Genomic DNA, 27,935 nt, shown 5'->3' with positions numbered 1-27,935 from the left:
ACTTTTCCATGTGTTCTGTTTACATTTATCTACACAGAATATATATTTTTAGCATCACATTGATTGAATAATAAGAAGTCATATAGTCACTGCATCAGATTGATTTTCATTTTTAAAAGTCCTGATTTAGTAAAAGCACACATCACGTTGTATAAATCAATTCATATTTGAAAATTAGACTAAAAATAGGAGAAAATCTATTTTCACTGTCAAGGGAATCTGTCTATACATATATCTGAGTGAAAAAATTTGTTATACTCACAAAGGGACTTTGATGACTATATTCAATGCTTTGAGCAAATCACTACTTGTCATTGTGTTAAAATCCAATCTAATAGCTGCTCCCTTGATCTTCATGTGAGAAATATTATCAGGTTAATCCACAAACAATGGAATGCCAACCATAGGGATCCCATGATAGATGGCCTCATAGATGCCATTGGTTCCACCAGGAGTTTAAAAAGCCCTGGTTTTTGGATGACCTATGATTAGAAGAAATTAAGACACTCTGCCAATTTTGAGTCATAAATACGATAAGAAATGCACAACACTAGCCATTGAGATGAATTATTTTCTAGATAGCAGATTATTGTAACCATGAAACTGCACTGAAATTATGAAGGCTACATGGAAGTATGTGAATTGACACTTGAAATTGGAAGCAAGGTTGCCATGTAAATAAAAAGAAAGAGAACACTCTGGGTAGTAGCAATATCATGTGTAGTTTAAAAGTGGAAGTATGAGAATGTGTACAATTAAAGAAATTGTGACACCTTTGAGTCAGCTATGCATTGTCCAAGGCAGCAGACAGTAGGGTAGTTGTGGTGCTGGAATCAGAAGAAGGACTGACGACACTTCATCATGAATTGAAGTACAGTTCACAATTATAATCAAAGATGTTTTTTTTTTTTTATAATGGAAAATGCAGAGAACATTGTGAGAAAGGAGAGGGATCATTTTTAATGGCATTTCAAATAGCTCTGTTGTATGTCAAAGTATAGGTGTAAAATTACAGAAATAGAAGAAAAAGATACAATGCAGAAATTGATAAAAAAAATCACTGAGAGAGGTAATTACAACTGAAATATAGATACTTTATTATGCCATGTATAATAGAATGTGAAGAGTTGATCAATCTCCATTTTCCCTGAAGAGAGTAAATATAAAGAACTTAGGTAATTAATGACTTTTCATTAATATTTCTAATACAATTATGAATGACTCAACTATTATCTTTATGATTAAGTTTTTTAAAATATATTTTCATGATTCATTTCCCAAATCTTACCAAGGAGGTCACCTTTGGGAGTCCACTTATACAGTCCAATGTTGAGTCTTAATGTATCTGGTTTCTTACCATCAAATCTCCATAAAATCTGTTAAGGTAGAGCAGACCTCTTATTCACTGAGACAATTTCAAAATATAGCAGGTTAAAATATGGAAGAGATTATAAAATTTCATAGCCTAATGTTTCTGATACAACAGATAATGAAATGAACAATAGAAAAAAGATATGATTATGTGAACGACTTAAATGGTGATTTAAATAAAGGTCATTTTTATGTACATATTTTTATATTTAACAATGTTTCCTGCTATACGACCTCCAGGGTTCATAAATATTTGACAAGGTAATGGTTTTATCAATATGATATACATGTATTTAAATATCGATAGTTATAATAATCCTGTTGTAATACAAAAATCATTAAAAATTTCTCATGGGCTCCCCCATTTATTAATCTATATTTTAGTGCTTATCAACTTTTAAATTTAATGTTACACTTTTTTCTTTTGTTTTTATTCTTATGTTTATTATTATTTTTAAAACTTATTTTTAAATTTATATTTATATTTATATATAACAGTGGAATGCATTACAATTCTTATTACATATATAAAGTTCAATTTTTCATATCTCTTGTTGTATACATAGTATACTGACACCAACTGGTTTCTTCATACATGTACTTTGAATAATAATGATCATCACATTGAACCATCATTAGTTACTTCCTTTCCTTTCCACCCCTCTTCCCCATCTAGAGTTCATATATTCCTCCCATGTTCCCTCTCCCTATTCTACTATGAATCAGATTTCTAATCTAAAAGAAAACATTTGGCATTTGGATTTTGGGGATTGGCTTACTTCACTTAGCCTTATCTTCTCTAACTCCATCCATTTACCTGCAAATGCCATGATTTTATTCTCTTTTATTGCTGAGTAATACTCCATTGTGCATATATCCCACATTTTTTTTAACCATTTATCTATTGAAGGGCATCTAGCTTGGTTCCACAATTTAGCTATTGTGAATTCTGTTGCTATAAACATTGATGTGGCTGTGTCCCTGTAGTATGCTGTTTTTAAGTCCTTTGGGTATAGACAGAGGAGAGGGATAACTGAATCAAATGGTGGTTCCATTCCCAATTCCAAGAAATCTCCATACTGCTTTTCATATTGGCTGCACCAATTTGCAGTCCCACCAGCAGTGTATGAATGTACCTTTTTCCCCACATCCTTGCCAACACTTATTGTTGTTTTTCTTCATAATAGCTGCTATTCTGACTGGAGTGAGATGAAATCTTAGAGTGGTTTTGATTTACATTTCTCTAATTGCTAGTGATGCTGAACATTTTTTCCTATGTATGTCTATTGATAGTACATCATCTTCTGAGAAGTGTGTATTCAGGTCCTTGGCCCATTTATTGATTGGGTTATTTGGGTTGTTTGTTTGTTTGTTTGTTTGTTTTGTTTGTTTTGTTTTTGGTGTCTAGCTTTTTGAGTTCTTTATATACCCTAGTGACTAGTGCTCTATCTGATGTGTGAGGGGTAAAGATTTGCCACCAAGATGTAGGCTCTCTATTCACCTCACAGATTGTTTATTTTGCTGAGAAGAAACCTTTTAGTTTGAGTCCATCTCATTTATTCATTCTTGATTTTAATTCTTGTGCCCAGGGAATCTTATTAAGGAAGTTGGGGCCTAATCCTACATGATAAAGATTGAGGCCTCATTTTTCTTCTATTAGACACAGGGTCCCTGGTTGTATTCCTAAGTCCTTGATCCATTTTGAGTTGAGTTTTGTGCATGGTGAGAGATATGGGTTTAGTTTCATTTTGTTGCATATGAATTTTCAGTTTTCCCAGCACCATTTGTTGAAGAGGCTATCTTTTCTCCAATGCATGTTCCTGGCAACTTTGTCTAATATAAGATAATTGTAGTCTTGTGGGTTAGTCTCTGTGTCCTCTATTCTGTACCATTGGTCTACCAGTCTGTTTTGGTGCCAATACCATGCTGTTTTTGTTACTATTGCTCTGTAGTATAGTTTAAGCTCTGCTCTAGCAATGCCACTAGCTTCACTCTTTCTGCTAAGGACTGCTTTAGCTATTCTGGGTCTCTTATTTTTCCAGATGAATTTCAGATTGCTGTTTTTATTTCTATGAGGAACATCTTTGGAATTTTAATTGCAATTGCATTAAATATGTATGGTGCTTTTGGAAGTATGGTCATTTTGATAATATTAATTCTGCCTATCCCATAGCAAGGTAGATCTTTCCAACTTCTAAGGTCTTTTTTGATTTTTTTCTTTAGAATTCTGTAATCTTCATTATATAGATCTTTCACCTCTTTCATTAAGTTGATTCCCAAGTATTTCATTTTTTTTTTGAGGCTATTGAGAATGGGATAGTTTTTCTCATTTCCCTTTCTGAGTATTTGTCACTGATATACAAAAATGCCTTTGATTTATTGGTATTGATTTTATATCCTGCCACTTTTCCAAATTCATTACTATTTCTAGAAGTTTTCTTGTGGAACTCTTAGGGTCTTCCAGGTGTAGAATCATATCATCAGCAAATAGTGCCAATTTGCATTCTTCTTTTCCTATATGTATACATTCAATTTGTTTCATTTGTCTAATTTCTCTCACCAATGTTTCAAGAACTACATTAAATAGAAGTGGTGAAAGAGGGCACTCCTGTCTTGTTCCAGTTTTTAGAGGGAATGCCTTTAATTTTTCTCCATTTAGAATGATGTTGGCCTGAGACTTAGCATAGAAAGCCTTTATGATGTTGAGACATGTTCCTGTTATCTCTAATTTTTCTTGTGTTTTGAACATAAAGGAGTGTTGTATTTTGTGAAATGCTTTTTCCTGCATCTATTGAGATGATCATATGATTCTTATCTTTAAGTCTATTAATGTGATGAATTACATTTTTGATTTCCATATGGTGAATCCACCTTGCATCCCTGGGATGAAACCTACTTGATTATTTTTGTAATCCATTTGCCAGAATTTAATTGAGATATATTTTTGTATTCAATTTGCCAGAATTTTATTGAGAAATAATTCTTGTAGTACCCATACAGATTGTCTGTATCTCACCTTGATGTTGGGCTTCCAGACCCTGCTGGTGTCCCTCAATGGGTGCTACTGCATCCTGGATCTGGGAACTGTATAAGTTGAAGTGTGTAGATCTGGGCCACTGAGGTTGACCTCTCATGGTAGTCTGCTGGTCAGAAGGGGCAGTCCTGAACCACAGGCTAGGCTCTGTCAAGGTCTGCCCTGCTGGGAAGGGGCTGGACCAGGCTTGCTGTAAGCCTGGGCCCTGCAAAGGCAGCTGAGGGTGGATCTGAGCCTTTGTGCTTAACCTCCCACTAATCTGCTGGTTGGAAGGGGCATTCTTGCCAGAAAGCCTAGGCTCTGGCAGTGTCTGCCCCCTGGGGGAGTGGCGAACTGTGCCTACTGAGATCCTGGATCCCCCTGGGCAGATGTGTGTGGTCTGGCCTGCATCTGGCTCCTGTGGCAGTCTGCTGGTCAGAGGGGTCAGCCGTGCACCAAAGGCTAGGCTTTAGTGAGTGTCTGCCCTGTATCAAAAGGGGTGGACCTAGACCACTGTGGGCCTGGGCCCCACAGAGGCTGGTGTGTGTAGCTCCACTTTTTTTTCCTTTTGAGTGGTGTGTGAGAAAATTTATGCAAACATATTTCCCGAGAATAAATTTTTGTGGTAGTGTTTGCTCTTGTGTGATCATGTTTCTCTAAGGCAGAGAGTCCATGGTAAGGGCAGCTTCCTGTTTCCTTCCTGTCTCCTGTCTGAGACATTTTCAATCTTGAGAAAGGAGCAGAGCAAGTCACTAGGGCAGGTTGATTTTTCTTTTTCTCTAAGTCTGGTTGGTTTGGTAGTTATCTTGGTTTTCCTTCTCTGAATAGAACCAAGGACATCTCCAGGAATAGGCCCTTTTTATCATTTAGGAGAAGAATGGAGACCAAGATTATGTAGGAAGATGGCAATCTGTGATGCATTTTGACTTTTTAAGACCTACTTATTGTCATTGTGTTGGTGCTCATTCAAACTTAACTTCTTTGGTATCTACATTGTTCTCAGGGGTCCTGCACAAAAAAAGAGGACAAGGCAGGGCAGAATTTGGTATTTTGGTATATCTGTCATACTAATATAATATTATATTCACACTGAACCTATGAATATATTTGTGCTTTAGCGTAATGTTAATGCTGACTTTTTAAAATCAGAAATAATCTCTGCACTATTTTAACAGTTGCTATATATATTTGGTTTTAAAAATGAATACTGAGACAAATTATACATATCACAAGTGTGCATCTTTTGCAAGGAAAATCATTTATAAGACCCTTTACAGAGTTAAACAGACTCTTTCCACGGTTCTATACCATTTGTAACCTTTTCAGGAATCTGGCAAGAGTTGATGCAATCATCTGGCCCTTTCTTTCATCAAGTTTCCAATCATTGACCCAATTGAAAAAAATGACAACACCATTCTCTCCTGAGCTCTGGACAAAGTCTTCCATTTCCTTTGAAGGAAAGAATTTGCTCTATCCCAAATCTAACAACTACGCAAAGATTTATTCAAATAAGGAGAGAAAAAATATTTTCAGGAGATACTAAATTAGTGGCTTTTAAAAAATTTAAGTTCATGTATACATAACGTAAATATATAATTTTAACCTTTTTTGAGGTACATAGTTCAGTAATGCTACACATATACATATCCTAATGCCAACATTTCTAGAATACTATTACTTTGCAAAAACCAAGAAATTATATAAATTGGACACAATTATTTTTTCTCATTCTGATCTTTTATTACCAATATTTCTACTTTCTGTTTCTCTAAATTTGTGTAGTCTAGATACGTGATATATATGGAAGGTTTTTTTGTTGTTGTTGTTTCTTAAACATATTGTTGTTGTTGTTTTTAGTTGTAGATGGACACAATACTTTATTTATTTACATGTGGTGCTGAGGATTGAACCCAGTGAATCACATGTGCAAGGAAAGAGCTCCACCACTGAGCCACAACCCTAGCCCCTTTACTGGATTTAAAAAAAAAAATCTTTATTCTACTTATTCATTTGTATGTGGTGCTGATGATCAAACCCCAGGGCTTCACTCTACCACTGAGCTACAGCCTCAGCCCCCCTTTACTGGATTTTTTTTACAGTGTCGTGTAAGTAAGTTTCACCTGGGTTTTGACACAGTTCCACTATTTCCTATGTATTATAGGGTAAATAATGTCCCAGGAATGTAAGTTACATAAGATATACATATATTACAAATAGCCTATCTGTATATCCTTCTTAGACACTTATTTTGCTTCCAAGACTTCACTTTTGGCAATAGTGCTGCTGTGGTTATGTGTGTGCAAGTTCATCTTCAAAACTTATAATCACCCAAATTGGCTTCCATAAGACCTTTCTCTTTCTTTTTATCACCACTCCCTCCCTCCTCTTATTGTTTTTAACACCTTCATAGTTCCCCTAGTGTCTTCACTCCCTTTGATGTGCTTCCTTTCAAGATCCTAGTAGTTCTCTCACTCTGTGCCCTAAGCCACACTTTTTAGTTCCTGCTTCAGCCTCACTGTTCCTCTAGTCACTTGTTCTTCTGACCCAATTGAGAGCTCTCAAGCAACTCAGGATCCCCTAAGTCAACTAGTGGAGATTTAACAGAAAATAAATATTATTGGAAATAAAATAATTTAATCTTGGTTTAATAAAAATGAAAACTATCAGAATAACAATAATAAATATTGGCAAAGACATGGGGTAACAGGTACATTGCTGGTGGGAGTGCAAATTGGTGCAACCATTATGGAAAGCAATATGGAGATTCCTCACAATAATTAGAATGCAATTGCCATTTAACCCAGCTATGCTTTTCCTAGGCATATACCCAAAGAACGTAAAATCAGCATACTACTGTGATAAAGCCATATCAGTGCAGCTCAATTCACAATAGCCAAACTATGGAACTAACCTAGATGCCCTTCAATAGATGAATAGACAAAGAAAATATAGTATATATACACACACTGAATGTTACTCAACACTAAAGAAAAATGAAATTATAGAATTTGCACATATATGTATGGAGCTAGAGAATAACATGATAAGTGAAATAAATCAATCTGAAAAACCAAAGTGGATGTTTTCTCTGATATGTGGTTGCTAATTCACATTACAGGGTGGATTGTAGAGAAAAATAGAGTTTCTTTGGATTAGAAATAGAGAATTGATGGGAAAGGAGGCTGTATGTGGGTAGGAAGAATAATAGAATGAATCAAATATTATTGCCCTGTGTACATGTGTGATTATGTGATAGGTGATAATAAGAAGCTACACTCCTTTTATGTATGATGTGTCAAAATGCATTTTAATAATTTTATTTTTATTTAACTAATGAGAAAAACTTTAAAATAGAAGAAAGGATTAAAATTACTATATTGTACACTCAGGTATGCTTAGAAGACATTCTGAGCACCACAAGATATCTGTCTCCTCAGCCTATTCAGCCTCCATAAGAGAGACTCTCTATGTGAGGAGAAAAGAAAATGTTAAAATCCTTCTTCATAAGCATTAGTTAAAAAAAACTTTGTATTGTGCAGGTCATTTCAAATTGTTGTATTTTTATCAAAAACAGTTGAATCATTGAGTTTTGTATTAGAGTATTACCTGATTTATGGCCAAAATTTTAGAATGCAGTTTATAGGGTCTGTAAAGATATGTTATTCTGTTTGTTTATTTATGTAAGGATGTGTTATGTTTATATAATATTTCCTAAGTACAAGATGGTATTCATTATTAAATTTATAAAATCCTTGTACAGATTTCTATTCACATTGACTTAGAGTTAAATCAACATGTATAGAATCTAGATTTACCAAATATTTAGAATACAGAGAAGTAAAGAAACTCAAACAGGCTTCATGTTCACATGACTTGAATAAATCTTTGGTAAAAAAGATTGCATTGACATTCATTTAATGAAAAAAACTGTGTTTCTGAACAACCAGCATTAAGTATTTTATTAGCTTATATTTTCTTTCTGTATGTATTAAACAGTCACATAGGGTTAACAAGGAAATACCTTGAGATGATACCTGATTTTGCTGGTGTCATTGTATCTTCCCAACAAGAGTATTTGAAAATATTTGTCTTGATAACTTGATATATACTGTTATGTGGTATATATTAATTACATACTAGCCCATTTCAAACTAAAATTAACCACTGAAACACTAATTAGAGAAAGGAACCATGCATTTTTGTAATTTTGACATGGGGCTCTAACATATGTATTTGGTTTTGTTAATAAACACAAGGTATATTTTGGTGACAAAATAATCATGAATATTAGGGTTCCCTCCTATCTGCATTGAAAAATAAGGTATTTCTTATCAGGTCTAGGAACCTTAAATTATCCTAGGGTCTACAGGTAAAGAGGAATTTTATCAAAATCTAAGAAAATCTGTTTTTATCTGTGAAATGATAGTCACATTCTCAAAAACCACATGGTATATTTCATTTTCTAATTACTGGTTAGGCTTTGTTTGAAAAAAAAAACATCTTAAGGAACAATATGAAATAACTTCATTTTTGTTACAGGTCCCATATTGTCTTCAACATTGTTTAAAATTATAATTTTAACTTGATTATGTCTTCTTCATGATGAATGCATTATTCCTGTGACTTACACATACATCCAGATAGTTCCTGTGTTCAGATGACTTTTAATAATATAGCCAATTTTATTTGCTATTTATCCTCACTGATGCTCTGCTTAAATACTTCTTCATCCCTATTATGAGAAATATGCATATTGTCTTTGATTTATTTATTTATTCATTCATTTTTTTTAATTTTGTGCATACTTATATGATTAACTAAAATATCCTCAGATTACAGACTAACCACTGAGAAGACTGGTTCTCCTCATTCTACAGCAGCCTTTAAAATTCAATTTTAAAATTTTATCATAAAAATTGGAATAATATAATAAACAGATATTTTCTTACCAATAAACTACTTGTTGTTTCAAATTTAAATTTATTTAACTTTTATGTGTTTTAAGGGCTAGAGATAGTTTCAGTGTTCCAGCATTGGCTTAGTAATTAAGAGGTCCTCGGTTCCATACTTAGATAACAAATACATATAAATTTTCATGTTTTTGTTGTGTTTTGTTTTCTATTCTTACAACTAAGTGCATAATATGACACATATTTATAGATATTTAGGCACATATTATATATGCCTATTCATCCTCCAAGAAAATATCAATCTTATTTAATATATATCTCTCATTTTCCAAATATATTTGCATAATGGCTAAAAATGAAGGTGAGTATTCTTGGATAAAATGACTGTAATTGTATAACATGAAAAAAGTATATATTTTACATCATTCCTCCATGTTGTATATCTAAATGATTTCCAATGTTTTTATAAATAAATGCTATAAATATGATTACAGCATAACATTTTTGTCTCTATAATTTCCAAAGTGGTGAAGCAAATAGAGCTAGGCATTTTTATTTTTGTGTGATACTTTGTAAAATTTTTACTTTCCCATAATAGTCATACAGGTTTTGGAGATTTGTGTGATAATTCAACACATGTATATAAAGCTAAATGATCAAATCAAAGTAATTAGCATCTGTGCCACTAAGCATTTATTATTTTTTTTTCTCCTGGGAACATTTCAAACCCTTTCTTCTAGCTATTTAAACCATACAAAAATTTAGAAAATGTGCATTTTTTCTGATTTTTGCTATATTTTCCAAATATATTATTCTTCCAAATATATAGAAATCTCTGAGAATCTAATGGTGTATGGTGAGAACGCACATTGGAGCTATAAAAATTCATATAGGTCTGACAATCACTGATGTGGATTTGAATCTTATTTATGAAACTTCATTACCACAACAGCCTTTCTTAAATATTATGATTAGTCTGCTAAATGTCCTCTTTCTCGTCCTCTTTTATCTGTTATCTTAACTTTTCTATTGATGCTGTCATTATCCCTCTATCTAAATGGAGAAATATTTTACCCAAGTGTTTGGCAGTTCAGACTATTTGTTTCACTGCTTGAGGAATGAGGGGTGACCATATTGAATTTTAAACTTTGAGTAAGATCAGATTTTATGCTGCTACTAAAGATCTAGCCAAAAAGTCTCTTAAATGATCACATAATGAAGCAGTAAAAAATGCTCGCTTTCCAACTGTGTTATTAAGGTGTGATATTCATTAAAATACATTAATTTTTGCTTCATTTTAAGATATATAATTCTATAAACTTATAGATCTGTTCATAATTATAAACTCAGGGAAGCCTACAAATTCAAGTCTTACAAATTAATAAGTACTCATTAAAAATCCACAATTTGCACTCCATGTTACATGTGCAATATATATTTTTTCTATTCTTCTTGTTCAGCAGTTATGCTATGGAGACCCATGATCTCTCAGGGAGTATTCTTGAGGCCCCCTATAGACTTGGGGTAGACAAGAAACCCTTCTGGTCTTTCCTTATCATAACAATCCCCACACAATTTCTCTTTCTTGTGCACAGTCTACACTTCAATGCGGAATGGAAGGTGTTTGTGACAGAGAGTGTGCTACTTTGTTTCTTCGCATATTCAGCACTTTCCTGTGGTACATGCAAGTCCCTTGTCAATATTCTTTCAGAGAATGACTGGTATTTTTTTTATGTGTTGAATAATGAATTTTTACATTTAAATCACCCTATCCTTGAAAGATCCTCTTGTGAAACAAAGATAAAATTCACATATTTGTGATGGTATAGATGTGAAAGATTTCAATATATAGGTCTCTTTGCTCCATTTTCTGTCATTCTGTAAATGTGATTAAGCATTCTGAATGAGCAAGAGAGAGAGAATTATTCCTGGTGAAAATGAAAGGATGACAGAAGCAACTAAATTGAAACAAGTTTACCTTAGGCAGAGGTTTGGCAGGTCTGCAATGGAGTCCTCCAACAATATCTACATTTGGTAGGGTTGGGTGAGAAAATTCCAAATCCCAGTAGGAGTGAATAAGCCAGATATCTGCTTTGGCCATTGTCTCTGCCAATATAGTGGGTCGTCCTGAACAGGAAATAGAAGATTAAAACTATAGAACATCGGGAAGTTGTTGTGCAGACAGGAACATGCCTTCTGTTGGAAAGAACTTTCAATAATGAAGAAATATATGTTTAAAAGTTTGTGTAGTTTTGTGCCTCAGATGAAGCACTAATCTCCAGGATATATAAAGAACTCAAAAACCTGAAAACCAAAAACACCCAAATAACAAAATCAATAAATGTGCTAAGGAACTGAACAGACACTTCACAGAAGAAGAAATACAATTGATCAACAAACATATGAAAAAATGTTCATCATCTTTAGCAATTAGAGATGCAAATCAAGACTACTCTAACATTTCATCTCAACCCAGTCAGAATGGTGATTATCAAGAATACAAGCAACAATAAATGTTGTTGAGAATATGGGGGAAAATGTACACCCATTTATTGCTGGTGAAACTACAAATTGGTGCAAACTTTATGAAAGCAATGTGAAGATTCCTCAGAAATTTTGGGATGGAACCACCATTTGACTCAGTTATTTCACTCCTTAGTTTATACGCAAAAGTCTTATAATCAGCATACTACAATAACGCAGACACATCAATGTTCATAGCCGCTCAACTCACAATAGCTAAACTATGGAACCAACCTAGATGCCCTTCAGCAGATAAGTGAATAAAGAAAATAATGTACGTATATACATGGAATATTAATCAGTCTTAAGGAAGAATAAAATTATGGCATTTGCAGGTAAATTGTGGATGCTAAGGGAAATAAGTCAAACTCAAAAAAACAAATGCCAAAAGTTTTCTCTGATAAGCAAATGCTAATCCTCAATGGTAGGAAGGGAAGAATGAAGGAACTTTGTACTTTGCAGAGAGGTATGAGGGAGAGCAGTGGCTATGGGGATGGGAAAGTTGATGGAATGAGACAGATATTATTACCCTGTGTACATGTATTATTATAGTATTGGTGTGACTCTGAATCATATTCGGCTAGAGGAAGAAGTTGTGCTCCATTTGTGTACAATACATCCAAATATATTCTACTGTCATGTATAACTCATTAGAACAATTTGTTTTTCAAAAGTGTAGTTTAATAAAACCACTATGTTCATGGAAAATATGCATACATAGTTTATATTTATTATATATATGATGCTTATAATTATATATATATATATATATATATATATATATATATATATTTCATATATATTACATATATATGAGCTTTTGGAGTCGACATTATCTGTAATCTCTTAATTATTTACAAGGTTAATTGTACCAAAATAAGCTAGCCAGTATAGATACAAATATTTAGTTTTTTACCTAAAGTGAAAAAAGTAACTAACAGAAATGTAAGCAAACATTAGACTTATATAACCCATTATTCATACCATGCTAATAAAAGAACATTTCAGCATTCTTTCATTTAGTTTGTATAATTTAGAGAAAACTCTAACCCTTGTTCTGCAAATGAACTGAAAGGAGTTTAAATATGATTCTGTTCTTTGTGCCTACTACCTCCTTTGGGTTCATGTTAGGAGCTTGCAAATATTTATTATACAAAAATTATTTTGAAACAAGTGCTGGAAATTCTAACAGTATAAAATAGAATTTTTTTGTTTAGTTTTAATTTCCATCTTTTTTTTTTTCTTTGACAGATAGTTTAAAACACAAGACTAATAATTTACATTTTTGTGCTTGAACATTGTAGGCCTTAAAGAGAATGAATGCAAACACTTAGTGAAGGAATTTGGAAGTGCTAAAAAACACAATTAAGAGCCTCCTGGTATGGGATGGAAACAATGTCACACAATGGAGAAGGAATTTATTAGGCAAACTGACAAAAGAGTTTCTAAATGAAGAATCTAATTGAACTAAAGGGAAAAATTTTCTTAGTGCTACATGGATCCTTGTAATAGAAATATGAGTGTAAGTCCTCAATCTCTGTGTCTAGGTTCATCAAGACAGTAAAGTTTAAAATTAGTATTCAAAGATAAATAAAATGAGTAGTGCAATGATACACTGTATGCAGTTGTCTAGAGAAGTCCTCTGGGCTCTATATGGTGGGTATATGATTTTCTAGTGTGTTTTATACAAATGATGGCCAGACGTTTCTGACACTTCAATGTATATTTTTCTGAAGAACTCTGAGTTTGATAGATGATTTTATTTTATTACATGAAACAACTAAAAAATTTTCTGATTTTCTATTGTTATACATTCACCTTTATAAAGGTCCAGAAAAGTTAGGACCTTATAGTACAAGTCACTTACCTAGTATTTCACTGTAAAACTGATTCCATCTCTTCAAATTAAATGATTCAAATCAAAAATCAAAATAATGCATATAGCATATTTTTCATTTCATTGAATGTCATTTTATCACTTAATCCTGAAAATATTACAGGCACATAGGAAGAAAAAAAGAGAAATCCCCCAATACACTTTTCCACTATGTAACCAGGAGAGAAGCAGAGAGTGTACACAAATAGTTTTTGAAGAATTTCAGCCAGTAGCTCACCACAGGGACAAATGGCATTTGAAAGAATGACATCAAACCTAGATTCTTGTAATTTTGCCTAGAGTTTCTTGTTCAAAATTGCATCTCTACATACGTTCTCCACATAATCAGAAAATTGACTCAAAATTTCATGAAATATTAAATAATATTTCCAAAATGTTTTTTAATGCATCTCATAAATCAATGCTCTTAATGATTGAGAAGAAAAGGTCTCTATATCTTCTCTTTACAATGATGAAGGATAGCTCTCAAATTTAATTGCAGATGATTTGTCACCATCCACAAAAATGGAAACCGAAGGTTTCAAAACAGCCACCTCATGCCCCCTCCGTGTAAGCTCCTCCAGTATTGTCTTTATATTGATCCAATGATTGTGTTCCATTGCCCACACCAGCACCTTTCCACAACTTCCAGAACCAAAGTGACTACTCAGCAGTAACAGGAGCAGAACTGCAGTCATTTTCATAGAAATCCTGGTGAAATGCAAGGCTTCCTTTCACATTGAATTCCCTCTATTCTTGTTGCTATCTGAGAAAAAAAATCATTATTTGGTTAAAAGGTAACTCCTACCCATCAAAGTAAATGCACAAGTGAATGTTTAGAATATCTGGATTCCAAGTTGAAAAATCAAAGGTTAGGTGTATTTTAATGCTTATGTATTTTAATGACTCTTTCATGATTATAGATGCTTTCCTACAGTTAGGAATTTATGATCCTGCATGTGTGATCACCTCTCTTATGTTCAGATTTTTAGAATATGGAAGGAACAATGGCAAGTGAGTTGACTTTTGCTTATAGATTTCTTGACTGCAACTAAACTAAATATACAGTTGAAACAACATTTCTTAGGTATCATTTAAAATATTTTTGCAGTAAAGTACTTGTTTGCATATAATTCATATAGTATACAAACCACCATTTTAAATGTATATATCAGTTGTTCAATCTCAGAAAAGAATCTCAGAATTGGAAACCTCAGTTAATATTCATTGTGGAAAGGTTTTAAATCCAAACTCTCCTAGTATCTCTAATCATCCTATATGCCTCATTGCTAGGTAATATCTAATCAATTTCATCTCTCTATAGATATGTTTATTATGGAGACACTTCAAGTAATTGTTATATAATATATGGGATTTAACGATTGATTTCAACACTTTTAAATAATTGTTACGGGTTTTGTGATTGATATCAATACTTACAATTATGTCTTGAAAGTTCATCAATGTTGTAGTATGTGTCAGGCCTTCATTCCTTTTCATGCTATGACAGGTCATTAGTTATGTCAGTGATCTAAGGCAGCCATGGAAATCCTTTCTCATCCTGATTTTTGATCTTATAGAATGCAGGGTAGTATCTCTGTTTTTTTTTTTTTTTTTATATTTTCTAAGAGTCGCTTTGTGGCATAATATATGGCCAATTTTAGAGAAGGCCCCATGTGCTGCTGAAAACAAAGTGTACTCACTTGTTGAAGGATGAAATATTCTTTATATGTCAGTTAAGTCTAAGTTATTGATTGTATTATAGAGTTTATTTGTTCAGCTTTTTTTTTTTTTTTTTTTTTTGGAAGCTCTATCCAGTGGTGAAAGAGGTGTGTTAAAGTTACCCAAAATTATTGTGTTGTGGTCTATTTGACTCTTGAACTTGAGAGGAATTTGTTTGATGAACATAGATGCTCCATTGTTTGGGGCATATATATTTATAATTGTTAAGTCTTGTTGATGTATGTAGTGTCCTTTTATATCCCTTTTTATTAACTTGACCTTGGAGTCTTATTTATTTGATATGAGGATGAAAACCCCTGCTTGCTTCCAAAGTCCATGTGAGTGGTATGACTTTTCCCAACCCTTCACCTTCAGCCTGTGGATGTCTTTTATTATAAGAGAGTCTCTTGGAGACAACATATTGTTAGGTCTCTTTTTTGATCTAATATGCTAGTCCGTGTCTTTTGATTGGTGATTTTAGGTCATTAACATTCAGGGTTATTATTAAGACTTGGTTTGGATTCCCTTTTGGTATTTAACATGACTTGGTTTCTCCTCTGATTAGGTATTTCAGACACATTGCTAAGAGTAACAGGCATAAGTTTATTGAAGGGACCGGAGAGTATGAGTGGTTCTCTCAGGAGAAGGACATGCCCTTCCTTCTCTCCAGTTTTTTTTGGGGGACCCAGGGAGTTTTCCAGACAGTGTTCACAGGTATTCCTTTGACTTTTGAAAAACAGCAGGCTACCATCCAATCTTTAAATTCCCACTGTGCATGGTAACTTCCAGGGAAATTCTAGGTCACTTTGTACCATGCTGACCTGTTCTAATTGGTAAACACATTTTAAAGTGAAAGGTTATTTATCCTTATCTCCCTGTTTTGTAAGAGATCTTTGTAAGGGTCATAAAATTCCACCTCTCCTTCTCCTCAGGGTAACTTGTATTTTTATTGGCATTTTGGGTCTGCATTTCTATGGCAGATAACAGCTTCTTTGCTAAGAAATGTAACATAATCTTTTGATTTAAATCAGACAGGGCTACAGTAATATTTTTTATATAAAAAATAAATCATGTGTAAGTCAGCTCAGTGTGTTGTTTGGCAGGTTACAGGTCACTCAAAAAACACACCAAGTCCCAGTTTTGTTCAAATTGAAGGGTCTTTATTCAGCTATCTAGCTAGTGACTGCTTCCCACAAGACCCATAATTGTCTCTGCAAGAAACAGCGCCGAGCCTGAGAATTTTAGGATATTTAAAGACAAAAACCACAAAAAAAAATACCTGGGTTGATATACCTGCAAGCAAGTATGTACAGAAGCTGAATTGAGCAGTTAGTGAGACAGTGCAATGGGTGCATTAGTATTTCCCATGAGATTTTCAGGTTGGCATAGCAGTAAGAAAGCAGAAGGGAAGTGGATCAAAATGACCCTAGTTCAGTACAAATTAGAGAATTGTTACTAATGTATAGGCAATCAAGCTCTGACAAGGTACATTGCCAAGAAAAATGAAAACCAAAAAGAAGAATTTTACATTGTGTATTTACTATATATTGCTATTTTGTGTTACCAAGTATATTATGTTAGGTAACTATTAATAGGTAGAGAAGTAGGACTTTACCATGGGAGAATCATTTCTTACTTGATATGGAGTCTTAGGGTAAAATGCAGTCTATTTGGTCATTGTCCATATAGCCTGTACCATAACAAGTGGTTCTACTTTATAAAATTATAACCTTAACCTCTTGTGCCCATTGTTAACATTTGTGTGTTCCCTATCAAAGGCAGATCACAATTCATGGTATATAATTGGTCAAATTTTTTAATTCATTCCTAAGTTTTTTGCACACTAGTTTTTCCCAACTTTGGCAACTATGAATAATCTTAATTACTGATGTTTATGTACTAGTTTTATTTGGATATTTTTATTTCTGTTTGTCATATAAGTTAAAATAAAATTTCTAGGTCTTACAAAAACTCTATTTAACATTGAGGACCTGGATAACTCTTAACTCTATTTACTGAACCAATTTTCTAATCTAATAAGCATTGATTGAGTATTTTAATATCTCAAGCATTGCTAGCACTGTATTATTATTTTTATTATAACAACATCATTGGTGATATAGTGAGATACCTCAATATGGTTTTGTTCTGAATTTCCTTTCCGTATTTGTAAAATTATTTTTTCAGTTGTCCATTGGCCATTTGCATATTTTTCTTGGAATTATGTCTATTAAGATCTTTTATGTCTTTTAAGATCTTTTGTTGATTTGGTGTTATTGTTATTAGTTAGTTCCTACCTTTTTTATATAGTCCTTCTATAATTCCATTAACATTTATATGTGATTTGTAAATATTAGTAATTTTTCTCTTGATTTTACTGATAGGGTCTTTCATGTAGGATATGTTTAAGTTTGATGAAGTCCATTTATTCCATTATAATTTTTCCGTGCATTTGTACCCTAACTAAGAATCTGTTACCATCCTCAAGGTCATAAATATTTACATATTTTTGTTATTCACTTATATGCTAAAACCTCTCTCATGTAAATTTCTGAACTACCTTATTTAATATTTTTACATGGCATAGGTTGCAGAAGGAAATATATTTTAAAATATTTTTTAGTTGTAGATGGAAAAAATATCTTTTAAAAAACATTTTTTAAATATAGATGGACACGATACCTTTTTGTAAAATTTATCTTGATTTGGTGCTGAGGCTCAAACCCAGTGCCTCACACATGCCAGATGAGTAAGCTACCACTGAGCCTCAATCCCAGCCCTGGAAACAATATTTTTGTATTTATTTTTATATAGTGCTGAGGATTGAAGCCCATACCTCACATGTAGGAGGCAAGTGCTACACCACTTAGCTATAGCCACATCCCAATCATTTGCATTTTATTTACATGTGGATAATCAGTTTTTGCAACCACATTTATTCCATAATAAGACTATTCTTTCCCTTTGTTTGTTTTGTCAAACTTATAAAAATCAACTAATCCATTAACATTCAGTGTTATCATTGAGATATGATTTATACTTTTACTTATTTTGGATTATTTCTAGTTTCAATTTAGCTTTGGTTCAATTTTGATTGGCTTATCTTTTGGTGTAGTTCCTACTTTTGCTGGTTTTCACTTTTTAAATATCTTTCCCATTTTATTGAGAATGTAGTTAAGGCTTTCTAGTTGTGAATTCTTTTAATTATTGCTTATCTTAGAAGGTTTTTATTTTATCTTCAAATCTAAAGTTTAGTTTTGCTGAATATAAAATTCTTGATTGGCATCTATTTTCTTTCAGAGCTTGATATATGTTAACTGAGCACCTTCCAGCTTTGAGAATGTGGGTTGAGAAATCATGTAAGATCCGAATTGGTCTCCCCCTGTATGTAATCTGACACTTTTTTCTTGTGTCCTTTAAAATGTAATGCTTATTCTGTATGCTAAGCATTTTCATTGTAATGCATTTTGTTGTGGATCTGTTGTAATTTTATACATTTAGGGTCCTGTAATCCTTCCAAACTCATTCTATTATTGCCAATATCACCCTAATCCCCAAACTAGGCAAAGATACATTAAAGAAAGAAACCTTCAGACTAATATATCTAATAAACATAGATGCAAAAATTCTCAATAAAAAATCTCACAAATCAAATACAAAAACATATCAAAAGATATGCACCATGATCATGTGGGATTCATCTCAGACATGCAAGGTTGGTTCAACATTCGGAAATCAAAATATATAATTCATCACATCAAAAGACTCAAAGATAAGAATCATGGATCATCTCAGTAGATGCAGAAAAAGCATTTGACAATATACAGCTCCTTTCCATGTTCAAAACCCTAGAAAAACTAAGGATAACAGGAAGATATCTCAAAATTGTAAACGCTACCTACGCTAAGCCTCAGGCCAATATCATTCTAAATGGAGAAAAATTAAAGGCATTCTCTCTTAAAACTGGAACAAGAAAGGAATACCCTCTTTCACCACTTCTATTCAACATGGTTTTTGAAACACTGGCCAGAGCAATTAGTCAGACAAAGAAATTAAATGGATATGAATAGGAAAGAAGAACTTAAATTAGAACTATTTGCTGATGATATAATTCTAGACATAGAAGACCCAAAAAGCTCAACCAGAAAATTTCTAGAACTAGTAAATGAATTCAGAAAAGTGACAAGATATAAAATCAATACCCATAATTCAAGGGCATTTCTATATATCAGTGACAAAACCTCTGAGAAGGAAATGAGGAAAACTACCCCATTCACAATAACCTCAAAAAAAAAAATACTGGGGAATCAAATTAACAAAAGAGGTGAAAGTTCTATAAAATAAAAACTACAGAATCCTCAAGAGAAAAATCAAATAAGACCTTAGAAGTTAAAAAGATCTACCTTGCTCTTGGATAGGCATAACTAATATTATAAAAATGACCATACTACCAAAATAATTACACAGATTCAATGCAATGCTGATCAAAAAACCCATAGCATTCCTCATAGAAATAGAAAAAGCAATCATGAAATTTAGCTGGAAAAATAAGAGACTCAGAATAGCTAAAACAGTTCTTAGCAAGAAGAGTGAAGCAGGTGGCATCACTATACCAGATCTTAGACTGTCCTACAGAGCAATAGTAACAAAAAGAGCATGGGATTTCCACCAAACAGACTGGTAGACCAATATTACAGAATAGAGGACACAAAGACCAACCCATAAAATTACAATTATTTTATATTCAAAAAAAGTGCCAAAAACATGCATTGGAGAAAAGATAACCTCTTCAACAAATAGAAATCCATGTTAAACAAACTGAAATTAAAATCCTATCTCTCACCATTAACAAAACTCAACTCAAAAAGGATCAAGGACCTAGAAATTACAACACAGACCCTGCATCTAATAGAAGAAAAAGTAGGCCCTAAAGTTTATCATGTAGAATTAGGCCCCATCTTCCTTAATGAGACCCCTATAGCACAAGAATTAAAACCAAGAATCAATAAATGAGATGGAATCAAACTAAGAATTTCTTCTCAACAAAAGAAATAATCTGTGAGGTGAATAGACATTTTGGGAGAAAATCTTTACACCTCACATATCAGATACAGCACTAATCTCTAGGATATATAAAGAATTCAAAAAGCTAACCACCTAAAAAATGAACAACTCAATCAACAAATGGGCCAAGACCATGAAAAGTCACTTCTCAGAAGAGGATTTACAATCAATCAACAAATATATGAAAAAAAGCTCATCATCTCTAGCAATCAGAGAAATACAAATCAAAACTACTCTAAGATATCGTCTCACTCCAGTCAGAATGGCAGCTATTATGAAGACAACCAACAATAAGTATTGGCATGGATGTGGGGAAAATGGCACACTCATACATTGCTGGTGGGACTATAAACTGGTACAGCCAGTATGGAAAGCAGTATGGAGATTCCTTGGAAATCTGGGAAGGGAACCACTATTTGACCCAAGTATCCCTCTCCTCGGACTATACCCAAAGAACTTAAAAACAGCATACTACAGGGACACAGGCACATCGATATTTATAGCAGCACAATTCACAATAGCTAAACTGTGGAGCCAACCTAGATGCCCTTCAATGGATGAATGGATAAAAATAGTGTGGCATATATACACAATGGAAATTTACTCAGCAATAAAAGAGAATGAAATCATGGCATTTGCAGGTAAATGCATGGTATTGGGGAAAGTAATCCTAAGTGAAGTTAGTCAATCCCCAAAAGACAAATGCCAAATGTTTTCTCTGATATAAGGAGGCTGACTCATAGTGGGATAAGGAGGGGGAGCATGGAAGGAATAGATGAGTTCTAAATAGGGTAGAGGGGTGGGAAGGAAAGGGAGGGGGCAGGGGATTAGCAAGGATGGTGAAATTTGATAGAGATCATTATCCAAAGTACATGTATGAAGACACAAATTAGTGTTAGCATACTTTGTATATAACTAGAGATAAGAAAAATTGTGCTGTATAAGTGTAATAAGAATTGTAATGCATTCCACTGTCATTTATTTTTTAAAAAATCAATAAGTAAAAAAAGTAAATAATTTCAAAAAAAACTGGAAGTAGTTTGAAATATGAAATTGAATTCTTTTTTAATCATTTTTTTAAATTGATGGATAGTTTTAAACACGAGACTAATAATTTGCATTCCAGGGAATGTATTGTAAACCTGTAGCAAAAGGACTGTGGACGTGCTAGAAATCACAATTAAGAGCTTCCTGATATGTAAAGGAAACACTGTCACACAACTGAGAAGGAATTCATTAGGCAAAATGACAAGATGATTTCTAAGTGAGAAATCTAATTGAACTAAAGGGAAACAATTTTCTTAGTGTTACATGTATAGTTGTACTAGAAATATACATGTAAGTCCTCAGTCTCTCTATGTTCATCAAGACATTTAGTGAAGTTTAAATTTATTTTTCAAATATAAATAAAATGAATAGTGCAATGGTAAAATCTGTATGCAGTTGTCTAGAGAAGTCCTTAGAGCTCTATGTGTAGAGTATATGTGTTCCTGGTAAGTCTTATACAAGTGATGGCCATAGGTTTCTGACAATTCAATGTACATTTTTCTATAGTACTCTGAGTTTGAGCGATGATTTTTTTTTATTACAAGACATAATTAAAAGAAATTCCTTTGACATTATATTCTTGTAAGATCACCTTCAAAAAGGCTCAGGAAAGTTAGGATTATATACTACAAATAACTCACCCAAGATCTCACTGTAAAACTGATTCTATTTTTTTGTATTAAACAATTCAAGCCAAAAATCAAAACAAAACACATAAAATATATTTTTTTACCCTCTGAATGAATTACATTTGATCACTTAATTCTGAAAATAAGACAGGCACATAGGAAAGAGAAAAGAGAAGTCTCCAACTATACTTTTTAATGTGTAACCAGGAGAGAAGTGGAGAGTGTACACAAATAGTTTCTGAAGAATTGCAGCCAGCATCTCACCACAGGGACAAATGTCATCTGTAAGAACAATACCAAACCTTGATTCTTTTTGTTTTCTCATAAGTTTCTTGTTAAAACTACATCTCTGTATGCATTCTCTACAAACTCAGAAAGTTGACTTGCAGATTCTTGTAATATTGAGTAATATTTTCAAATTTTGTGTGTGGGGCAATTTATAAACCACTACATCAAACAATTGAGTGCAAAGATTCTCTACATCTTTTCTTGACAATAATGAATAGCTCTCAGATGTAATGGTAAATGAGTTATACCATCCTCAAAAACGAACTTTGAAGATTTCAAAACAGTTACCACATACCTCCTTTGTGTGAACTCCTCCAGTATTCTCTTTAAGTTGATTCAATGGCTGTATTTCATTTCCCACACCAGCACCTTTGCACAACTTCAAGAGCCAAAGTGAGTACTCCGCTGTAGCAGCAGAAGAACTACAGTCATTTTTGAGGACATCCTAGTAAATTGCAAGTCTTCCTTTCACATTGAATTCTCTCTGTTTCTGCTGATGTCCAAGAAGAAATCATTACTTAGCTAAAATGTAAATTATACACATTAAATGAAACACATAAGTCAACAGTTCAGATATCTGGATGACAAGTAGAAAAATCAAATATTAGGTGACTTCATTTTTGCCTATGTGTAATGATTCTTTCATAATCATAAATGCTTTCCTAAAGTTAGGAATTGATAGCTCTGCACGTGTATTCATGTTAAGCTTTTTAGAGTGTGGAACAATGGCAAGTGAGGTGATTTGTGCTTATAGAGTCCTTGACTGGAACTAAAGTAAAATTATTGTTGAGTCTACATTTCTTAGGTGTCATGGTTTAACAGATTTTTTTCAGTAAAATTTTTGTTTTCATATAATTCACATAGGAAAGTACTCACCATTTTAAGTATACCTTTCAATTGTTTAATCTCAGAGGAGAAACTCAGAATTGTAATCTTCAGTTAATATTCCATGCTGAAGCATTTTAGCAATTCAAATTCTCCCTATACCTGTAACCATTCCACATCCCTGGTTCCTAGTTAATCTCTAATCAATTTCCTCTCTCTAAAGATAGGATTATGCTGGGGACATTTCAATTAGTTGTTATATAATATATTGGTTTTTATGATTTATTGCAACACACTTAAATAATTGTTATGTGTTTTGGTGATTGATATCAATACTTGTAATTATGTCTTAAAGGTTCATCCACATTGTGGCATGTGTTAAGAATTCATTCTTCTTTATTCTGTGACAGGGCATGAACTATGCCACTGAGCTGAGGCAGCCATAGAAGTCTTTCTCATCCTATTGTTGTGGTAATTCCAGGTGTTTTAGACATGTCACTAAGGTAGCAGGCAGAATTTAATTGAATGGACTGGAAAAGAGAAAAGAGGACACACTCAAGGGAGTGAGTGGTCCTTTCAAGAGAAAGACAGCATGCCCTTCCTGCCCTCCAGTTTTTAGGACATACAGGGAATTTTCCAGAAGTGTCTGCCCAGGTCTACCTTTGACTTTTGAAAGACAGCAGGATGATATCAGACTTTTAAATTCTCACTGTGCAATTTAACTTCCCAGGCAATTCTAGGTCACTTTGGACCATGTTGACCTGTTCTAAATACAACCTGTACCTAAACAGATTTTCAGGTTACAGGTAAATATCCTTATCTCCCTATGTTTTGTAATCAGGTCTTTCTTGGGGTAAATAAAAGAACATGCCACTCCCCATAGAGTAATTGGTACAATTATTGGCATTTTGTGGCTTGCATTTCTCTGGCAGATAAGAGCTTCTTTGCTGAGGAATGTAACACACTGCATTGTTTTAAACCAGGCAGTTTTGTAATTATTTATTTTTTTAAAGAAAGCATGTGGGAGGCAGCCCAGTGCCTTATTTCATAGAATTATTACTTTAACTTCATGTTAACATTTGTGTATTTTTTTCTATCAGTGCCAAATAACAATTCATGGAGTAAAATATATTACATTTGTTTGCTCATTCCTAAATTTTTGCAAACTAGTTTTTTCACAGCCTTTGGCTACTATAATTAATTGTATTTATTAATATGTATGTAATAGTTTTATTTGGATATGTTCTCATTTTTATTTGGTATATAGGTTAAAGTAAAATTTTGTGGTCTTATGAAAATCTTAGGTTTAACCTTTGAGAGTATGTATGACTGTACTCTAGTGACTGAACCAATTTCTATTCTAACGAGCATTGCATGACTATTTTAATATCTCACATCACTGCCAACATTTTATCATTATTTTTATTATAACTATTTTATTGGTGGTGTAGGGAGATACTTCTCTATGGTTCTGTTCTGAATTTCCTTCTAATGCTTGCAATGTTATTTTCAGGTGTCCCTTGGCCATTTGAATATTTTTCTTGGAGTCATTTCTATTCAGATCTCTTGGACATTTTTTTCTTTAGTGATATTCTTAATTTTAGTTGCTAACTTTATGTATTCTTGATGCAAATCCATTATCAAATGCATGGTTTGCAAATATTATTCATTTTTCTATTCATCTCATAGTGTCCTTTAATATTAGTTAGAAAGAGTGAAGGGCCGGGAAGGGATGTGGGAGTAGAAAGGAGAGCAGAATGAATCAAACATTAGTAACCTATGTGCATATATGACTCCATGACTAGTATGATTCCACAGTATGCACAAACAGAAGAATGAGAAGTTATACTTCATTTATGTATGATGTATCAAAGAATATTCTATTGTCATGTATAACTAATTTGAACAAATTTAAAAAATAAAAAATAAATAAAAAGAGCATAGGCAGAAAAAAAGAATACAAGCAACAATAGATTTTGGCAAGGATATGGAAAAGCATATCCTAACATATTGCTATTGGGACTGCAAAGACATGCAACCATTATGGGAATCAGTATGGCGTTTACTCAGAAAACTTAGAATGGAATCACCATTTAACCCAGCTATCCTACTTCTGGATCTATACCCAAAGGAACTAAAATCAGCACATTGCAGAGATGCCACAGCATCAATATTTTTAGCACCTCAATTCACAATAGTCAAAATATGGAACCCACCTAGATGTCCTTCAACAAGTGAATTGCTAAGGCAAATGTGGTTTGCATGCACAATGGAATATTACTCAAACAAAATGAAGAATTAAATTATGCCATTTACAGGTAAATGGATAAGCTGAAGAATATCGTGCTAATTTCAATAAGCCAATACCAAACAAATAAAGGTGCAAAATTTTCTTTCATATGTGAATGCTAATTCACAATAGAGGGGGGGGGCTTGGAAAAAATAGAGGTACTTTGGAATAGGCAGAGGGGAATAAAGGAGTGAGAGGGGGCATGGGGATAAGAAAGATAGCATAATGAATTCAATATTATTACCATGTGTACATATACAATTACAAAAGCAGTATGATTCTACAAATTGTACAACCAGAAGAATGATAAATTATATACCATATGTATGATGTGTCAAAATGCATTCTACTCTCATGTATAAATAATTAGAACAAATTAAAAATCATTTAAATAAAATCTGTGTGGATTCTAGGTTCTATAATCTATTGTACATCCATACTTACTTATTGTACATCCATACTGTATCTCCCTTAATTTCTGTAATTTCATAGTTCAAAAGATGTGACCAGAATATTTGTAGAGGAGGAAAACTTTATTTAAGTGCTCACACTTTCAGAAGTCCATAAAAGGCTGGCTCCAATTCTTGGGGCTTTAAGTGAGGCTAAACATCATGGTGGCAGAGTGTGGCAAAGGGAAGAAGCTCACATCATAATGAGAAAGCAGAGAGTCTCTACTTTACAGGAACAAATGCATACCTAAAACCATGCCCCTAATCCCACCTCCTCCAGCCATACCATGCAACTTCAGTTACTACTAAGTTAATCCCTACCAGGGGATAAATTTATTGATTGGTTTATGACACTTATAACCCAATCATTTCTCCTCTGAAACTTTTAATATTGTCTCACATGTAAGCTTTTGGGGGCTAGCTTACATACAAACCATAATAGTACTTTATTCCTTTCTGTTGTATTTTCAATGGGATGGTTGCCTTAAATGCATGTGAAACTCTTCATTACAAATAGGGTAAAATATAACTCGTCTTTGTGTTGTAATCCTTTATTCTGGAAACTTGCTGTTTTTCTTCTTTAAACAAGATTTTTATCCAAAATTTTCTAAAGCATTTTATATGTAGGATTATGTTTTCTGCTAAAGGGTGATTTTGTTTTTCTTTAAAATAAGGCTTCCTTTTACTGCATGCTTTTGAAAGCAATCTTGAAAAATCAGGATCACATTCTTGTTCCCCCATGTTAAAGATCAAAAACCTAAGAAATGGCAAGGAAAGAAGAAGTTTTCTTTAAAGAATAGGAGAGAGAGAGAGAGAGAGAGAGAGATATCCTGGGGGTGGGGGTCAGACAGAACTTGTGCCAGATGGAGAAAGGGTGTTCTGCCCATTTATTTATTTTAGGTTTCCTGTCTTCCCATGCCCCCTTTTTCTCTTAATTGGCCCATATGTTGACCAAAAGGTGGAAATGACCAGAGACAGGGATATTCATTAGCAATTCCTTGCTGGGAGGAAAATTTTTTATGAGACCAGGTATTCTTGAGAACAGGTTGCAAAGAGAAGTAAGTGTTCTGGAGATATCATCATTATGTTTACTTTTGAATTAAACCTCATCTGCCTGACCTAATCATACATTATCTACACTATCTACCCATTGTGTTTGTTTCATTCCCCCCACTCTGATTAATGAAACCTCTACTGGTTTAACAGGAAATTGACAATGACTGCCCTGGCTGCTTCAGGCTTTTCAGAGGCAACATGGAGCAAGCAGTACAGGTTTCCCTTTTAGGAATGATTCAGGGAGGCTGCTGGGTTCCTGTAAAAGTCTAATTTAGAAAGCACAGGTTGTTAGCCAGGCTTTATCTGTAATCCCAGTGATTCAGGGAGGCAGAGGCAGGAGGTTTTGGTGTTCAAAGCCAGTCTCAGCAATTTAGTGAAGTGCTAAGCAACTCAGTGAGACCCTGTCTCTAATAAAATACAAAATAGGGCTAGAGATGTGGTTCAGTGGTTGAGTGCCCTTGAGTTCAATCCTTGGAACCCAAATAATAAGGAGGAGGAGGTAGAAGAGGAGGAGGAGGAAAAGGAGGAGGGAAGAAAAAGAAAGAACAGGTTGTAAAATCATCTGGGAGTTGGGTGCTTCTATGACAGAAACAAGAAGACATGAGTACCGGAATGAGATTTATACAAAAGAAAAGTAGTAGCATCTGAAACATATCTATGAATATCATGATGATGATAGAAACCAGTAATTTTAGATTAAGAGGTCCACAAGATAAAAGGTTTTTCCCCTGAGGAGGCCAGGAAAGTCATAACTTCTATTTTGGAATGTTAATCTTTAAGGATATGAGTTACATTGCCAGAGTTATCCAGACTATAAACACAATACTTAGTTTTTATAATGTCACAGATGCCCTCATAAGATGTTCACTTGG

At 33.4% G+C, this 27,935-nt stretch overlaps 1 pseudogene; it reads right to left on the bottom strand.

The window, feature by feature from the left end:
• Positions 1 to 258: 258 nt before the first annotated feature.
• LOC144257187 (UDP-glucuronosyltransferase 2B9-like) lies at positions 259 to 16,192 on the bottom strand (annotated as a pseudogene).
• Between the last annotated feature and the right edge of the window lie 11,743 nt (positions 16,193 to 27,935).

This window comes from Urocitellus parryii, chromosome 10 (assembly GCF_045843805.1).
Source record: "Urocitellus parryii isolate mUroPar1 chromosome 10, mUroPar1.hap1, whole genome shotgun sequence".
Lineage (NCBI taxonomy): Eukaryota > Metazoa > Chordata > Mammalia > Rodentia > Sciuridae > Urocitellus > Urocitellus parryii.
The sequence above is the reverse complement of the archived record's forward strand: the minus strand, read 5'-3'. Positions and strand labels throughout refer to the sequence as shown.